Genomic DNA, 17,114 nt, shown 5'->3' with positions numbered 1-17,114 from the left:
AAGGGGACCCAGAATTACACTTCCAGAAATTACACTTCCAGAAATATGAAACGGGGAGACAAGAAAGAACCCTTGGGGATGGATTGAAATCGAAGGTATCAACATAAACTCATAAGTTCTAATATGTATGGGTATGTATATATTCACGCTTATGTGCATATACAACATGTATATGTATCTGTATATATAAGTTTACATATACATAAACTTCGCTGAAAGGTCTAGGAAGCAAAGACACTGAAATTGCAATGAACACTGAGCAACCCAGATCTTTTTTGTGAGAAAGATCTTGGTGGCTAATACCATTTCCCACTTGAAAAAAGCCAGAGATCCTTGGAGAAATGGCTCATTCTAGGGTTGGGGTAGAAGGTAGGTAAAAGATGAATCTGGAACATCTTATTTCAGAAATTAAAAGAATGCTAAAAAAATGATAAGGGCATGTCATAAGGAAACAGAAACCATCCTGAAGATGTCCTCACTGGCCAACTCTGGAATAATTTGAGCCCTAAAATAATTAAGTATAATAATTCCATTATAAGTCATTGAAAAAATAGGAATTCATGAATCCATACCACTGATAGATAGATGATAGAAAGAAGGGCTCTTCCTTTTTTTTTTTTTAAGTTCTTAGTTTATTAATCCTCTCTTGAAAAATCTGCACCATCACCACAGATAAAGTCACCGCGGAATCTTTACTCCTTCTGTTGTCCAATTCCCAGCTCACTGTTTGCCAGCACCAACCCTGGCTTTGCAGTCTCTCTGACTTTCTCCATTCTGTTCTTGGACTCCGTTCCTTCCCATTTTCTTGGGGTCTTTTTCTTCTCATACAGGCTGTATCTTGCAAGTCTATGTTTGGGTTCATTTTTCTTTGCATAATCCACGGACTCACAAGTCATGTCAAAACCAGGTGTCTTACCACCACCAAAATGTGTTCTGAATCCAAATATAAAGAGGCTATCTGGTGTGGTGTTATATATTTTGGCGAGATTTTCCCCCAATTTCTGTCTTAGGTACTGTTGCCTTTCCTAGGCGAAGAATATCAATTGCCATTTGTTTGGGCTGAAATAGTCAGTGGGTCAAAAACTTCCTAGTCTGGATAGTTAAGTGTGTCGTTCATGATGGCAGCCACGTTTTAAGCAGCCAGGGAAGAAAAGGGAAAGGCTCTTTTCTTACAGTAGTGCTGGAGCTGGGAAATCAGCACTTTGCAGCCATTATAGTAAAGACCGAATCAGGCAAGAACCATTGACAGATCCTACGTTTAGGGAAAATTCTGACGAAGAGCAGTATATACGCATGGTCTTAAAGTGTCTTCTTACAGACGATTTATTAGTTATGGGGGGGAACCCCAGTAATTATTTCATGGGGAAATCAGGCAACACTCTGACCAGGTGATCAAAATGAACATCAGCTATGAGGGACAGACAGACACTGTGTGCCTCCAGATGTGACAGCTGGAGCAACACACACCGTCGTGCATGCAGTTTATTGGCCAAAAATGCATAATCCCCAATCCAATCAGGAGCAAACATGAGAAAAACACTAAGCGAGGATCATCACATTAAAAGAAAGTATGTGGGAGGGGGGCCGTCTTTGGCAAAAAATGTCAGTCATAAAAGACAATAAAGGTGAAAGAGACAAGATGACGGAATGCAATCCTTAACATTAGACTGGATCCTGTGCTGGAGAGAAAAGGAAATCTGCAGAGGAGAGTGTTGGCCAACAATAACACTGGAACGCACACTGTAGGTTAGATAAAGTATTAAAGCAAGTTCATGACATTTACAACTGTACTCTGACATATTCTTATTCTTAGGGAATCCACACTGAATGTTTAGGAGGGCCATGAGGTATGTGCTTCAGAAAAAATTACGGGTGTGTATATGTCTGCACATACGCGGATGCGCGTGTGTGTGGACACTTCATTGAAAATCCTTGTGCATAAAATGTTACGCACGTGTAGGATTTTCTCAAGATAACTTCCTAAAAATAAATTGACTGGATCAGACTGAAAGGACATTTTAATGTTCTGGAAACAAACTGCCATCTGGAAAGGACATGTGAATTACACTCCTGCCCACACAGCATATGATAGACACTGATGTTCTGGTCCCTCCTCAGTGGTTCTTATCATAAAAATAAGTGTTTTTACAAGTTTGACTCAAAGCCTCTCCGTATTTTATTTTGCGCATTTAAAAGCGATTAAGAGGCTGACCATTATCAAGTGCTTACAAGCCATTCTTTTCCATGCATTGTCTATATGTAGCCTTTGCCCATTTTTCTGTTGAACTGTGGATTTTGTGTGTGTGTGTGTGTGTGTGTGTGTGTGAGGCTTTCATAAGAATGTAACTTTTTTATCACGTGTCTTGCAAATGTTTCAATATATTTATTTCTAAAAGTGTTAAAGCTTGTGTGTGCACAGCTCCCTGGCCACAGTGCCTTCCCGGGGCGGGGCGGTGGGGGGGGAGTGGGGAAGTGTGGAAGGGCATTCACATTGTACCCCCTGATTAAATGGCAGAATCCTGAGGAGTCTGTCTGGATTCAGGACTCTTTCTTCCAGTGGGAATTTCCTTGATTTTTGCCAGGTACCAGGGGAACTACCAGTCTGGGACCACTGTGGTTTGAGTGATTAAACTGGGTTGCCCAAGTATGCATACTGAATATAAACTGGACCCCCCGCCCATGTGAGGGCAAGCCTGTATTTACCTGGCACAGCCCTTTCCACCCTCTGGACTCTCTGGAGATATCTGGTTTCCTAGTCAGCTCTCTGGCAGATGCATCCCCACCTCCTCCAACCTCCTGCCCCTCCCCTCCCCTTTTTTCCAAGGAGCAGACTGGGTTGGAGGGAGCTTCAAAATCTTTAACCAGAGTATGGGCTTTGAAATCAGAAAAGACTGGGACAAGAAAACAGAATAAAACAGGTAGAATGGCTATCCCAGGGCTTCACAGGGTGACACAGTGTGACAGGCTTTCTGGTGGGGGTCTTCGGTCCGGCTGCCCCCCTCCTTGTGCCATTTGCAACCTTGTTCCTCCTGCACCCAAGACTCTAGGTTCCTGACATACAGCTTCTGTATTTGTTGACCTGTGGGTTTCAGCTCCTAATTGGAATTTTTTTTCTTGGTTTTCAGAAACTTCCTCAGTTTTCTTTCAACTTTAGCTATGCATTTAGCAGTCCACTTGTCGTTTGCTACATAAACTTCATAATCCAAGAATATTTTAAGCTGGGAATGCTAGAAGTAGAAGCTTGAAGTTTTGTTTTTCTTTCTTCCCTTTTTTTATAAAGGGATAAAAATTTGGGTCCTGCCCTGTGGCAATATTCACAACAACCCTATAAACTTTACAGTCTAAAGTGTCACTTCTATGGACAAAAAGATTGAGGTTCAGAAAAGTTGAGAATGTTGCTTAACAGCACACAGACTATGCGGTGCAGCTGAGGTCTGAACTCGGAAATATTTCCTGCCATACCAACTGCCTCCTCAGAGAAATGAGCAAAGGTCCCACAGGTGCCAAGAAACCTGGCTTCTGCAACAAGGTGAGCGGGTAGAATTGAAGGGGGCTGGTGCCGCCCGAGCATGTGATGGGGACTCAGGGGCTCCGGCCATGACCTGGAAGCAGCCTGAGTGGCCCTGAGACCTCATTTCCCAAATGCTGTGCAGCTGTGACCACTGATCAGGATGGGAGCCAAGAGGCAGAGGGGCAAGGACACTAGGTCAGTGAAGGCAGCCCTAAATGGGCTCAGGAGGGGAGGGATGGAGGGTGACCCCAAGTTAAAGATGCCACCATCATGCCTTCTGCTTGTCCTCCAGGTCACAGTTTATGCATCACTTCCTCAGTGGCCTTCCTTGAGCTCCCAAACTGGACCCATCCCTTGTTATAGATTCCTGGGCATGCTCTGTGTCCTCCCATTGTAGACGGCAATATACCTTTTATTATTTATCCAAGAGCTCTCTTCCCCAGTGGTTAAGATCTGAGGGCAGGGGATGTGTCTGTCTTGTTCTCTGCTTTATCCAAAGACCCGAGTGCAGTGGATGGCACTGCCAAATGCTCAACAAACACAATTTTAAAGGAATCTATGAATGATTTTACATGACATGTCTAGTCATAAGTGGGTCTAGGCTTGCATGTGGAATCAGCGGGGAGCTTGGTCAAGAGACCAAGGTTAGTGTCCCCCTCTCAAAGACTGAGCTAATTTGGCAGGGGGAGGGTGGAGAGCTGGGCTCATATCCAGTATTGCATTTGGTCCTTACGACTAGCCTGAGAGATAAACAGGGTGGGAAGTCATTCTCCCCATTTTACAGGTGAGGAAACTGAGTTGGGGGCAGGGGGTTACCTTTTAACGCCTGGCTACAGTCACAGAGCCAGTCGTTGGCAAAACCTCCTGAATCCTGGCTGTTTTCCTTTCCACAGTAACAGCCTCCAGGTAGTGTCTCTCCACTAGAGCGAGTGTGTTCTCATGAGTGTGTGCATGAGCGTGTGTGCGTGCACGTCTGGGGGGGTTCCACTTGCAGAAGGAAGGCTGACATGGCAGCTACCACTGACCCCCTCATCAATAACCTGGGAAATCAACCTTGACAGCCCTGTGTTGTCTCAGGCTGCCATCCTGTTGTCAATCTACCAACAGTTTACAAGGGTAACTATGCCTGGGGGGTGGTTACCAGGATTGCCATCCCTTTCTCATAAGTGTGTGCCTCAGACGAGGCAAGCTCGGATCCCTTGGTACCTTCTGCGCTCCGTCTGACCAAAACCTCACCCTAACTACCCTCTCAGCCCCAGATGATCTCAGCCAGAACCACGCTGCGCGCTGTCAGATTTACCACCGCCTTGGTCCCCAGGGGAGGTATTCCTTCCATCCATTGGAGCAGAAAGGCCTTCCTGCCCGTTTCTCATTTCTCCCCACCCCTTGATGGTGCTTCTCTGCCCTCCCTTGGGACTCGGCCTCCTCCCTGTTCTGGCTCCAGGGCCAATTTCACCACTTCGCTGTTTACAGCCTTTGCAAGAGAGCTGGGAGGACTTAAATCAAGCGGGGCTGACACCGACCTTCAGCAAACGCCCTCACGAAAGCATACAGCTTTGTCATCACTTTGCTCTCCCATTGAGGGCCCCCAAAATTGGCAATCGTTAGCGAGTGGGGATTAAGAAAGACCCTGTTCTGGGACTTGGCGGCCCACGGGCAGGGAAATGACAGTTGCCAGCCCGGAACTTGGCTCTCTGTAGATGAGGGGCTCACAAGTGTTTGGCGCTGTTCCCTCTGTTGACATCTCAGCTCCGTAGCTCACGCCCTCCCTGATCTCTGAAGGGGTCTCCTCCTTTTTCTAATCCTTTGGACTTCCTGTTCACCAGCCCTGTGCTGCAGGCCTTGGGGACCCCTAATTTATCTATGTCTGGAATGCTCTAGCAACTCTCCACTTCAGCCTTGTTCATGTAAATGGGAACATAATCCAAAGCATTTGCGAGGCTTTTATAAGCCAAGCCCTTTGCAAGCCCAGGCTCATTATATTCACATTACACCAAGATTGTTCCGTTCGGGGACAGAGGAAGAAACAGACGGGGAGCACTGGGGAAAGCTTGGCTTGAGGATACAGACGCTATGATTGATCAGAGGATGATTGATTAGACAGGAGTCTGTACTCCCTCCTCTCGCTGGGCCAAGGGTTGGGGGGGTGGGCTGGATAGAGACAGGAAACGAATTTGCCTTCTGCTGCGATCTGACTTAGTGTTGAGTACACCGGCTTTCCAAAGGGTTTTCAGAGACAGGGAGTGTGGGAAGGAGCTGACAATCACAGAGCCCATCTGTCATGGTACAGAGGCTTGGAGAGGTGAAGTGACCCGCCAGCTAGTTTGTGGTTCCTGGATGTCCAGGGATCGGAAGAGAGATCCAAACCCATGTACAGAGTGCTCACAGGACTGCACACAGCTATAGCTCAGCCAGGCTGCAGAGCTGGGATAAGCCCTTTCCATCCAGGCCTGACGTCTCTTTACATCTCCTTGAGGTCTGAAATCTTCCTCAAGCCTCAGTCAGCCCCAGGCTGATCGCAGAGTGGGTGTTTAAGAAAGATGGGTTTGCTGACCCTTCGAGAAGGGCTGCATCCCTAGTTAACTCTTAACTTCCCCTGTCTCAATTAAGAGCTCATTTTTATTAAAAAAAAAAAAAGAAAGATTAATGACTTCAAATATGGTTTAAATTTGGTTTAAGGTTCTCCATGACTAGGGGACGCTGGGGAGTGCTAACGCATTGAGGATGCAAAGGCTTAAAGCAGCAGACTGAGGATTGGCTTAGCATTAACATCCGGGGGGCCTAGTGTTTGAATTGAAAAGGAGCAAAGCGGGAGGGCACAGGAGAATGTAGGGTCTACTTCCCCTGCCTTTCTCAGAACTAGAACAAGAGATAGGATATTCCTTTCCTAAAGCTAAAAGGCCTCTTGGGGGCAGGGTATTTTTTTCCAGTGGTGTCCCAACTAATTACCTTAGAATACCAGCAGCATCTTACAGCCCTCTAAAATAAGGCTGTGGCTCTTCCCTGTGCCATACATAAGTTATCAGTGAAATCGAGGACTTCTGGCAATGCCGAAAACTGAGGGGACCTGAGTGTCAACATCGCGGACTGCCAGGTGTCTGCAATGGCTGAAGGAGAGGCCATGTTGCAGTGATGGGTAGCTAAAGGGAAGCTATGTCTCCAGAAAGGGAACTAGTCTCCATTGCCTTCTTCTTCTTCTTCTTTTTTTTTTTTAAGATCTATTTATTTATTTGACAGAGAGAGACACAGCGAGAGAGGGAACACAGGCAGGGGGAGTGGGAGAGGGAGAAGCAGGTTTCCCGCCGAGCAGGGAGACCGATGCGGGGCTTGATCCCAGGACCCTGGGATCATGACCTGAGCTGAAGGCAGCCCAACGACTGAGCCACCCAGGCACCCTAGTTCCGTTGCCTTCTATCTTTTTTTCCTTCCTTTTCCCATTTTGCTGACTCCAGGATAAATTGTGACAAGAGGGGGTGGGCTTGGGAAAGGACACTGGAGAAGAGATGATGCCTGGACTGTAAGTCTCTGGGAAGGCCCCGCTCTCACGGCAAACTTGGGACATCAAGCTGTTCCAGTTAGCAAACATCTAAGCCAGTTTCTGCCTCCCCTGTTCCAGAGGCCCCAAGGGATTATAGCTGTCACGAGGGAATATCCCAGTCGCTGTGATAAAGAAGCCAGGTCTGTGAATGACCTACCAAAGGCACAGCCAGGCTCTCTACTCTTCATCTAGTGCTCTCTACACAAATTGCAGGCAGTGTGCTTTAAACAAACAAACAATCCAAGAGCCTTCGAAGGCCGAAGGCCGGTGCTGCAAGCTCAGACTCCTAAAGCAGTGGCAACCACTGAAGATTTGAAAGAGCCTCTGTTCCTCTCATTCCTACGGTCATAATAGCTGACTCAAATATCAGAAGGACAGCCACAAGGGAAACCACTTTTTTTCTTAAGCCTCTGCTCCCACAGAGCTATGTAGAAAGTGTGATCGAAGGTGCATGTCTTGGCACATTGTTAGGCGTGACTGCTGACTCTGTTGGGGTTGAGCTCTGTTCCCTTCTCCCGGGAGGTGGAAAACAGCCCGGACCTGTGAACAAACTGCTAACCCGCCTGTGGTGGCCGACTCCGGCTTTCTTTCGGTTGACCAAAAATATGGAGTTAATTCACTCCTCAGCCTTTCTGGGACTGCAATCTTCCGTCAGAGTCAGCAAGGGGGAGAGATTCGAGGAACTGAATAAAAGGTCTTTCTTTGGGAACTTCAAGGAACATATTTTGATGATTATCTTCTACGGACTTCACAGAGTGAGTTTTCAAAACAGCCAATTGAGTCGGTAAAAATAAAGATTTCAGAGTCTTCTCAGGAGCCAATGCTATATTTAAAGTTGCAAAATAGCTGTAGTTTAAGGTCAGAGAATGCTATAATTAGGGTTGCAAAATTGTTTTCATTAGAACCCTCCCACCATTGCCCCCTCCCCACAGGCTTCCTGTGTGGATACATCTATAGTCCAGTGGGAATTGGTCTGCCCCTCTCTGCTCTAATGAATCTGGTCCTTCCCTTTCAGATTCTCCTGCTCATCAAGTCGTGGTGATCTGCTTCCCTATAACAATCACCTCCTTTCTGCTCCTTCATTCCTAAAATCCCATTAGATGCTCTGGGACAGGTTTTCTCTCTCCTGCCACCTCTGTCTGAATCCTCTGAGCCAGCCCACAGCCTGCCTTCCACTGTTCTCCTGGTCACCACACAGGCTGAGAGGAAACTCGCCCTTTCTCCTAAGCCCTCTCTGTCCCCAGGAACTTTCCTCCCCTTTCTCACCCTGTGTTTCCAACGGGAACACTCAGCCTCTGGGTGGCGCAATTCTTCATTAGACAGGATTTACCCATGCTGTGCAGACTTTTGGCATGCTAGATGTCGGCAGTGGTCCCTGGTCATTGTGATAACTCCAAATGTCCACCCCATTTCTAGATACCGCTTCAAGGGGTGGTGTAGCCTCCAGTAGAGAAGACAACCCTGGTTATTCACTCCATGCAACAGACCCAACCCTCCCCCATCACATACACATTGGTCCTCCTTTGTGTAGACAGCAGCTCCTCTGGTCCCCCTGAACCCCCAAATCCCATGGGAATGGGGGGGTGGGGTGGGAATCACCAGTTGTTTGATCTCTGTTGTCATTTCTGGATCTTTAAGCCTCTCCCTCTCCTTGTGTTTCACCACTTGAGGTCCCTGCTCTCGCTCTCGGAGACTCTCTTCCCTTCTCTCAGCTTCATGTGCAAACCAGAGAGCCCACCATCTACTCACAGAGCTGCTGTGGAAACCCAACAAGGTGACAAATGATAAGTACCTGGCCCACAGTAAATACTTGATAAATGGTCGTAGCTGTCATTTTTATTGGGATTTTTTTTTTCAATCCTACTGGAATTGCTACTGTCATTTATCATCCTTTCTCGGTGCCCCTTATGCTCAGGACCGATTTCCAACTTCCACGAAATCCATTTTTCAGGGCATCTAGGTGGGTCAGTCAGTTAAGCATCCGACGGTTAAACATCTGACTCTTGATTTCGGCTTAGGTCATGAGATCGAGCCCCTTGTTGGGCTCTCTGCTGGGTGTGGAGCCAGCTTGGGATTCTCTCTCTATCTCTCTCCCCCTCTGCCCCTCCCCCCAAAAAAAGAAAGAAAGAAACCCATTTTTCAAACTATGTCCTGTGACCCACTCTGGAATTCCAAATTATTCTTTGTGAAAAAAAAGTTCTTTGATCAAGTAAGTCTAGAAAATGCTGCATACTCTATTACCATCTTAGAAACTCCCATTAACATAGTGAAGATTTTGACAAGTCCCACGGAAAAAGCCCACTTCAATTTGTGTTTATTTTTATGTTTCTCAAACATTTGATGGTAGAACTTCCTGCCATTCTTGAAAAAAAAAAAAAGATGCATTAAATCCCATGGAACGGGTATTCAGAGGTACACCAGCTTCAGGGAACACTGTTCTGGATAAGCACATCACCTGGACTGGATTATTTTTTTTATCCTGTCTCCTGCCATCAATTTTAATGGAAGCAACATTTGTTGAAAGTCCACTGGTTCTCTGGACCTCAGGGCTCCTAGGCCTGGGATCTATCTATGGGTCTCTTCGCCTCAAGCACAGCTCAGCTGCTGCGCCCTCAGGAACAGAAAGTTCCCTACGGTTCCATCTGTAGGATCTCAAGGACCTCTCCCACTGCTCTTCCCACTCCCTGCTGCACTAAGCCTTTTCATTCCTCACTCCATTCTGCCATCAGTCCAGCCCCCCAGGATAAGCTTCAGCTCGCTGGAGCCGTTAGCTTTATCTTCTGGCCCTTGTGCCCTTCACCCTTTCAGCCTGTCTTCTCTGCACTGCTCGGGGTGCGGGGGGGAACCCAGCCTGGGGGGGCGCACGTCGGAGAGCAGTGTGGGTTTGTCTTCAGTCAAGTCCTGCCGCCTGGATCCTTGCTCGCTACTCCTCCTCTTCTCAGCCCGCTATTCCCCAAAGACGAACCTACTTGCTCCTTCTCTGAAAAGATCAAAATTCTCCACCTTCCTCAAACTCGCTGCGGGTGTTACACCTCAAGCCCAGTGGGAAGGAAGGGCCTGCTTGTGCCTTTGGAGCAAACTTCAGATGAGCATGCCTTTTGACTTCCCAAACCCCCTTCTAGGAGTTTTTTCCTCAAGGATACTTACACAATGAGGCAAAGATGGTTGTGTAAAAAGTATCACTGCATGCTATGATAAACCCAAGGAAAAATGTAAATAACTCAAATGCCCATCAATAAGGGGTTGGTTAAATAAGTGATCATAAAAGTCGTATGTGGAATATTATGCAACCATTTAAAAAATAGTGCAGCTCTTTATTTTTTGCCCAGGGAAGATATCTCTGTTTTATTGTTGAATTTTAAAAGTACATATACAGAATAACATGGAAAGTATAATCTTATCCATATGAAAAAAAAATCTGTGTGCAAATAGACCCAAAAAGATTTCTGGAAGAATGCTCATTCAAATCTTGTCAATTATCTCGGAGGGGTAGGAGTTCCCGTAAGTACTTTTGTCCCCCCTTTACTGAGTTTTCCAAAAATTTTCATAAGGCATATGTATTATAAAAAGATTAAATGCAACAAGCCTATGTCTGTATATGTCATTTCTCCCTTCCCTCAGGTCCCCAAAAAGAGAGGCTTTCTTCTCTCCGAGGCAAGGCTTTCCTGCTGCTACCTCCTTCCTCACCACGTGACCCTTTCCCTTGTCTTCTCTCCCTCTTCCTTCCAATGAGCACAGGCCAGGCCAGCCCCACCTCAAAAACCCCTTCTTGCCTGGCCCTTTTTCTTACAGTCACCGCTCAGTTCCCTCTTCCTGAAACTTCTCTAATGCGAGGTCTCCCTGCACTTTTGCTTCACACCTACCCATCGCCCTCAGCCTGGGCAGCCTGGCTTTCTCGAATCAATTGACCCTGTTGACGAACGGTCAACGTTGTTGGCCATTTCCTCCTTCTTGGAACTCTCTCCTCTCAGCTTCTGTGACATGACCTGCACAGTTTTCTCTGCCTGTGTCCCTTACCACTCCTGGCTCCTTCCTTCACTCATTTTCTTCCTCCCATTCTCTGGAAGTAGAGATTTTCCAATGTGCGCTAAAGTCCTTAGAGCACGTCCCCAGGGAGAAGCAGCAACAGGGTTGTCTCCTGACAAACCTTCTAGGGCCGCTCCAAAATCAAAAGGACACAACAGGAAGTCCTTGGCATGGCACTCGAGGCCTTCTGGTCTTGTAGCTCCCCGAGTCTCTGAACTGACTCTCAACTCCAGGCAAATCTCCCTACCCATCACTAAACAGTTACGGATGAGAGAAACCCAGCTTTTCCCAACACTATTTCCTCTCTCTCCTGACAATCCCCTGAATGACCTCATCCAAGTCTTGCCCGCCCTTCAACTCCTCCTGAAAGCCCCTCCAAGCGGCCCCAACTTGTAATGCTCTTTCGCCCCAGGATTCCTACCGAATCCACTGTATATGCCATTCATCTGTTCTGTTACTTCTTCTCCCTTTGTTATTTGGTTTTCCTCTTAAGTGTGTCTGTCTCGTCTGCCTGAGGGCAGAAACCATCAGAGTGTTGGGGCAACATCCCAGAATAACTGATAGCTTAGCTTTAGGTTCAGGGGGACGTGAAGGTATCTCATCCGAGCCTTGAAGGAGGTGTCTGCAGGTCTCTATCAAGAGGTGTTCAGGACCCCGTCAGAAATACGCGTCCGGAGCCCAGTGTTTCAAACCTGGTATCACCAGCCTTTCCCCACGTGTCAAATCCACACGGCTGGGTAAGACTGTTCAAGAATGGGTGCCCCCTAAGAACCAGAGGCCCCACAGCTGATACCAGACTCATCCAGAAGAGAAGCAGCAAAGGAGAGAGACAGGAAAAGAACCAATCCTGGCAAAGCGCAAGCTCTTTGAGACAAAGGATGTTGAGCTCTTTGCATCTTTCTTGGCCCTTAGGCATAAATAGACATACAAGCTCTGACATTTGGCAGATGGTCAGTAAACGTGAAATAGAAGCACGAGTCTTTATTGGAGGCCTACGTTAGGTTCTGGGGATCCCACCCATGGTGTTCCTTTTGCCTTTCAGGATTTCAGTGGGGGACTCAGATTTACCCGCTGGCAGATGTAGTGGGTACCTCCTAAGTGCCAGGCACTGGGAGAGAGTGAGGCAAGAAAAAGGCAGCCTGGGTCACCATATTCATGCACCTCACATTCTAACACTACCTTGTGGGCACCACAGTCTTATTCTGAGAAAAAAATAGATACAGATTAATAGATGGATATGTATACACACACACACACACACACACACACACACACACACACACACACACCCTGTGTATACAGTGGAATATTACATGACCATGAAAAAGGATGAGACCCTGCCACTTGCAACAACATGGATGGACCTAGAGGGTATTATGCTAAGTGAAGTAAGTCAGACTGAGAAAGACAAATACCATATGATTTTACTTACATGTGGAAACCGGAAAAAAAAACCCCAAATGAATAAACAAAGAACAGAATCAAATCTACAAATACAGAGAACAAACAGATGGTTGCCAGAAGGGAGGTAGGTGAGGGGGGTGGGCAAAATGGGCGAAGGGGTGTAGGAGATACAGGCTTTCAGTTATGGAATGAATAAGTCATGAGCATAAAAGGCACAGCATAAGGAACAGAGTCAATGACATTGTAACAGTGTTGTGTAGTGACAGATGGGGGCGACACGTGGTGAGCCCAGCTCTGTTGTACCCCTGAAACTAAGGTAACATTGTGTGTCAACGCTACTCAAATTAAATAAATAAATAAACACACGCTCTCAGAAGGAGAAACAATAGAGTAGAATGTTAGAGCTGGAAAGAACATTAAAGATGATCCAGTCTACTTGCAGATGAGGAGGGCCAGAGAGTACCAATGACTTCATCATAGCTACTAGCTTATAAAGCTGGTGGGTGAGCGGGCTAGCTCTAACCTTGGGCTCCAGTGCTCACAGCACACACACACACGCGCGCGTGCACACACACTAACAGAAACACAATCAAACACAGGCAGCGTATATATGAGTGATGAGGGGCACGGTCTGTCCTGCGGCTGTACTCGCAAGCCTCACACCCAGTGCAGCTGCCTGTCCTTCACGAAGACTGCTAAGCTGTTCCAGCAAACATCTACTAAGAAGCAGAATTCTTTTTTCTCTCAAACTAGCTTTGGGATGTGAGTCTTCCGTTATCAAAATTACCCCAGCTGGATGGCAAGGGGAGCTGTGTGTGTGTGTGTGTGTGTGTGTGTGTGTGTCTAAAGGTTTGGAGCTAAACTCCATCATCTGAGCCCTCGGGTCCCCCCGAATTGAGCTGTTTAGTGGCTCTTTACCCCCTGCTCTTTACACATTAGCTCCTTTTCTTCCACACTCAGGCTCTTTCCAGCGCCCGCGGTCTGGGGATGGGCATCAGGCTTTCAAGGGGGACCCAGTCTACCCACTCATGAGCGGATACAATCTCCTCTGCCTAGCTGTGGGTGACAGCTTCTCCTAGGATCAATCACATTGCTGTGCTCTGCAGCCCTGGCCACCCTTTGTCCATGGAGAGTGGGCACTGGTCTCTGATTCTGTAGGGAGGGGCTGTTCCTCCCATGCTTGGGGAACAGCGGGGTGTGCCTCTGCCCTGTATATAGCGGCTGAGGACAAGTCTCCCAGGGGCACAGAGTCGCCCTGCGGTGGGACTGCTTCCAGCCACCTCTCCACCGAGTCACTTCTGCTCCCCGAGTGGCACTCGGGCTCAGAGTTCCTGGGCTGAGTCACATTGCCTCAGGGCAGGATGGGCCTCAGGGACCACCCAGGAGGAGAACAAGGGAAACACTTTGACCAGAGCCTCACGTGGGGCCAGGAATAGAGCCCATGTCTTTGACACTCAAATCACAGTGGACCAGGCTGCTTCTAAAGGCGGCGGGGCGGGGGGGGGGGGGCTCTTAGAGCTGGAAGGGCCCCGCCCATAGGACCCTCTCACCACAGGTGTGTAAACCATCCCACAGGTGGCTGTTAATGGCTCAGACAAGCCAGTGGGAAGCTCCAAGATGGGCCTGTCACCAAGGGCCTGGTGGCTGCTCTATGCCCCTCGGGTGTGAGAAGGGCTACACCTGGGGCCAGGTACTAGCTGGTATCGAAAGATGTGGCTGCCTGGGAGGCCTGGCCAGAGGCAGGCAGGCAGGCAGGCAGGAGGGGCCCCAGGGTGGAAACAGCTTGGCTGGCAGAGTAGGCCCTGGCGCCTGGCCACCCGTGGCCTTGCTCCTCAGCAAATGCATTTTCTTGTTTAAGTACCGTCCCCACCAATGCCCCTCTCCCCCCAAAAGCATAACATCACCGTGTTTTGCTTTGAAGGGGGAGGTGACTCTTTGCCAACAGATGTAATTCTCAGATTGGTGGGGCCTTTGGAGGAGGGTTGGGAGCCAGTTCCCCTTGGGGAAGGGCCAGTCTGGAAGGGCCGTCCTGCTTTGCTGGGCACTTTCCTTTTTCCATGTGGGTGAAAAAAAGTCCTGATTTTTCATACTCCACAGATCCAAAGGCCAAATATTTGCTGTCTGCCCTGCTTTTTCCATCTCAGGTAGAGGCGGCAGCTCTTCCTGGCTCCTGGGGAGGATGAGGGAAGACCCTGGAGGGAGGTGTTCTGGAAATCAACCCTTGTCTTCCCCTGCAGCCCTGCAGCCCGTGCCCCTGGGATGTTATGGGAGATCATGGAAGGTTTCCCAGAGACTGGACGAAAAACACATGGGAGCTGTCCCCAAAGGCCTCAGTGAACAGGAATTTGGCCCCACGTGGTTGGTGAGGTTGTTGGTTGAGAACGGGGAAAAGGAGGTGAGAGGCGCGGACCTTGGGGACCCAAGGAGGGAGCCCACAGACTTCCAGCCAGCACGCCAGGAGGACCCGGAGACCTGCTAACATGGTACAGCCCGTCCTCCTCCCAGCACTCATCCACATCAGCTTGTTTCTCTTCCACTCAGAGGAGTGGAATTGCCTCACTGAGTTTCAGGAAGGCAGGTCATGTGCTCCTAACTCCCTCCTCTATGGGAGCAGGATGTCTCCTCCATTTCAGAGGACTTCTGTCCTGTCTTGCCCTCACCAGATTTTCTCTTACAGTGTTTGTCGGGGATGCTGGTGGAGCCAAACCCTCCGAGTATGTGTAGCATCTTACCATCGTCATTAAGGTCCAGAGCAGTGTGGGCCCCAAGCCTGTGGTGAGATGTGGTCTAAGACCCTTCCAGAGGCTTCTGGGTACTGACCTACCCCAGGCCGGCTAACGGGGGTGGGTACAGCTCCCTAGATGTGGTAGCTGAGAGCAGGAACTTCGTGGGTGAGGCTCTTCTCTGCAGCCAAGGGAACTCCCTGGGGTTGATTATAACTTGCTTGCCTCATCCCAGACAGCCCAGGACAACGGTGAGGCCATCGGGAAGCAAAGACAGAGGGGCCAGAGGGAAGGAAGCGACAGACAGGCAGGAGCATGTTAGCCAGTCCTCTGGCCTGGAAGTCAGGCCCCTGGGCTCTGGTCCCCTGAATAGCCGTGGCTCGTAAGCAAGTTCCTTCTCCTATCCGCAGGATCAGCAACATAATTTGTAGAGCCCAGTGCAAAATGAAAGCGTGAGGGGCCCCTGTTTAAGAGTTATTAAGAATTTCAAGACGTTAAACCTAGCATGTATGAGGGCTTCCGAGTGCGGGGACCTGTGGGGAGGCACAGGTTTGCACACCCAGGAAGCCGCTTCTACCTGTTTGGGCCTCAGTTTCTTCAACTATACAACATGGCGGCTGTATTCAGTCAGAGGTTCGTCTGTGAGCCCTTTCTTCACAGGAACCCTCAGCCCCTCCTATGTGAAAGACACAAACGGAGCTCCTTCTTCAACAACACCCGAGAGTAGAGTTTAAAGCCCTTTAGATGACCACGAAGGTCTTTTTCAGTCCCCACATTCAGGAAGTCAAAGAAGTGGGGAAGTTCTCACTGCCAGGAGACCAGCACCTGCCCGAGGTGCTAGGGAAGGATTACTGACAAGCAGGGACGACTGCATTCAAAACTGAAAAGGCTCCCTGTCCCATAGGATGATTCCAATGTCTGCTGCTCCCCCAGCCTGAAAATGAGTGTTAAGACAAAGTGTGCTCTTTCCCAGGCCTGAAGAAAGCCAGGCCCAGGTATGAGCACCTGGGACCAAGTCTCATTCTTGTGTCCATCCCAGGACCTGGCTGCAAGGGCTACGGTGGGGATGATGACCCAGTGCCCTGGGGAGAGCTCAGGCCTGGACCACACGCCTTCCCCAGCCGCTGTGTCCCTGGGAGGTCAGAGGGTGGGTCAGCCAGGGTTCAGAGGCAGGAAGGGCAGGGTCTGGGCTGAGGGACTTGGACCCAACAGGTCTCTCCTGAGGAAGGGGTTGAAGTTCCTGGAGGAGAATCCTAGGCCTGGCGCCCAGCAGAAGGCTAGGTAGGGGCTGCAGGAGCCTCTGAGATGGGTCCCCTGGATGGGGATTTAACGCGGCCGGAAGGTTGGGCTGGTGGCATCTTTTTGCGATGACCCGTTAAAGGGGTCAGGAACTTCTCTGGAATTTACAACTGTTTTTAGGGATAGAGCAACGCAGAGTGAGAAGAGGACTGTGAAGGGGACTGTGTGTAAACTCTCCCCCCGCCCCTTCTCCTCTCCCCCTCCTCTAGACTTCAGGGCTCCCTCGGTCCTCCCGACCAATGTCTTCCGCAGGACGATCAGAGGGGCCCGGAGAGCCCGGAGCTCGCTCCCGGGGAGACGTCCCCTCCGCAGCCCCGCCGGCAGGAGAGGCGCCCGCCGCGCCCCGGGCGGGGTCGGGGGTGCGCGCGGGGAGCCCGTGGGGGGTCGCCTCGGGCCTCGCGCGCGCGGGGCTTACCTTTCATGGTCCCTCCTGCGGGGCCTCGGGAGCGCCCCGGGGCGGCGGCTCGAGCTGCCGAGTGGCCGGAGTTGGGGGGGTGTGGGGGGGAACCGGCGGCTCCTCGGCGGGAGCCCGCTAGCCGCCCTACGCGCCGCCCGCTCTAGCGCCCGGCTGAGGAGGCGGCGCGCCGAGGGGAGGGTCCGCGGGGTCGCAGCC

The 17,114-nt window shown here is 49.6% G+C and overlaps 1 pseudogene; it reads right to left on the bottom strand.

Annotated features, from left to right (window-relative positions):
- Nucleotides 1-692: 692 nt before the first annotated feature.
- LOC148164830 (small ribosomal subunit protein eS24 pseudogene) lies at nt 693-1,050 on the bottom strand (annotated as a pseudogene).
- Between the last annotated feature and the right edge of the window lie 16,064 nt (nt 1,051-17,114).

Source organism: Eumetopias jubatus, unplaced genomic scaffold, assembly GCF_037043125.1.
Source record: "Eumetopias jubatus isolate StellerSeaLion01/CBP00866 unplaced genomic scaffold, mEumJub1_p1.0 scaffold_2, whole genome shotgun sequence".
In the NCBI taxonomy this organism is placed as follows: Eukaryota; Metazoa; Chordata; class Mammalia; order Carnivora; family Otariidae; genus Eumetopias; species Eumetopias jubatus.
Note: the sequence above shows the minus strand (reverse complement) of the source record. Positions and strands in the feature narration are given on the sequence as shown.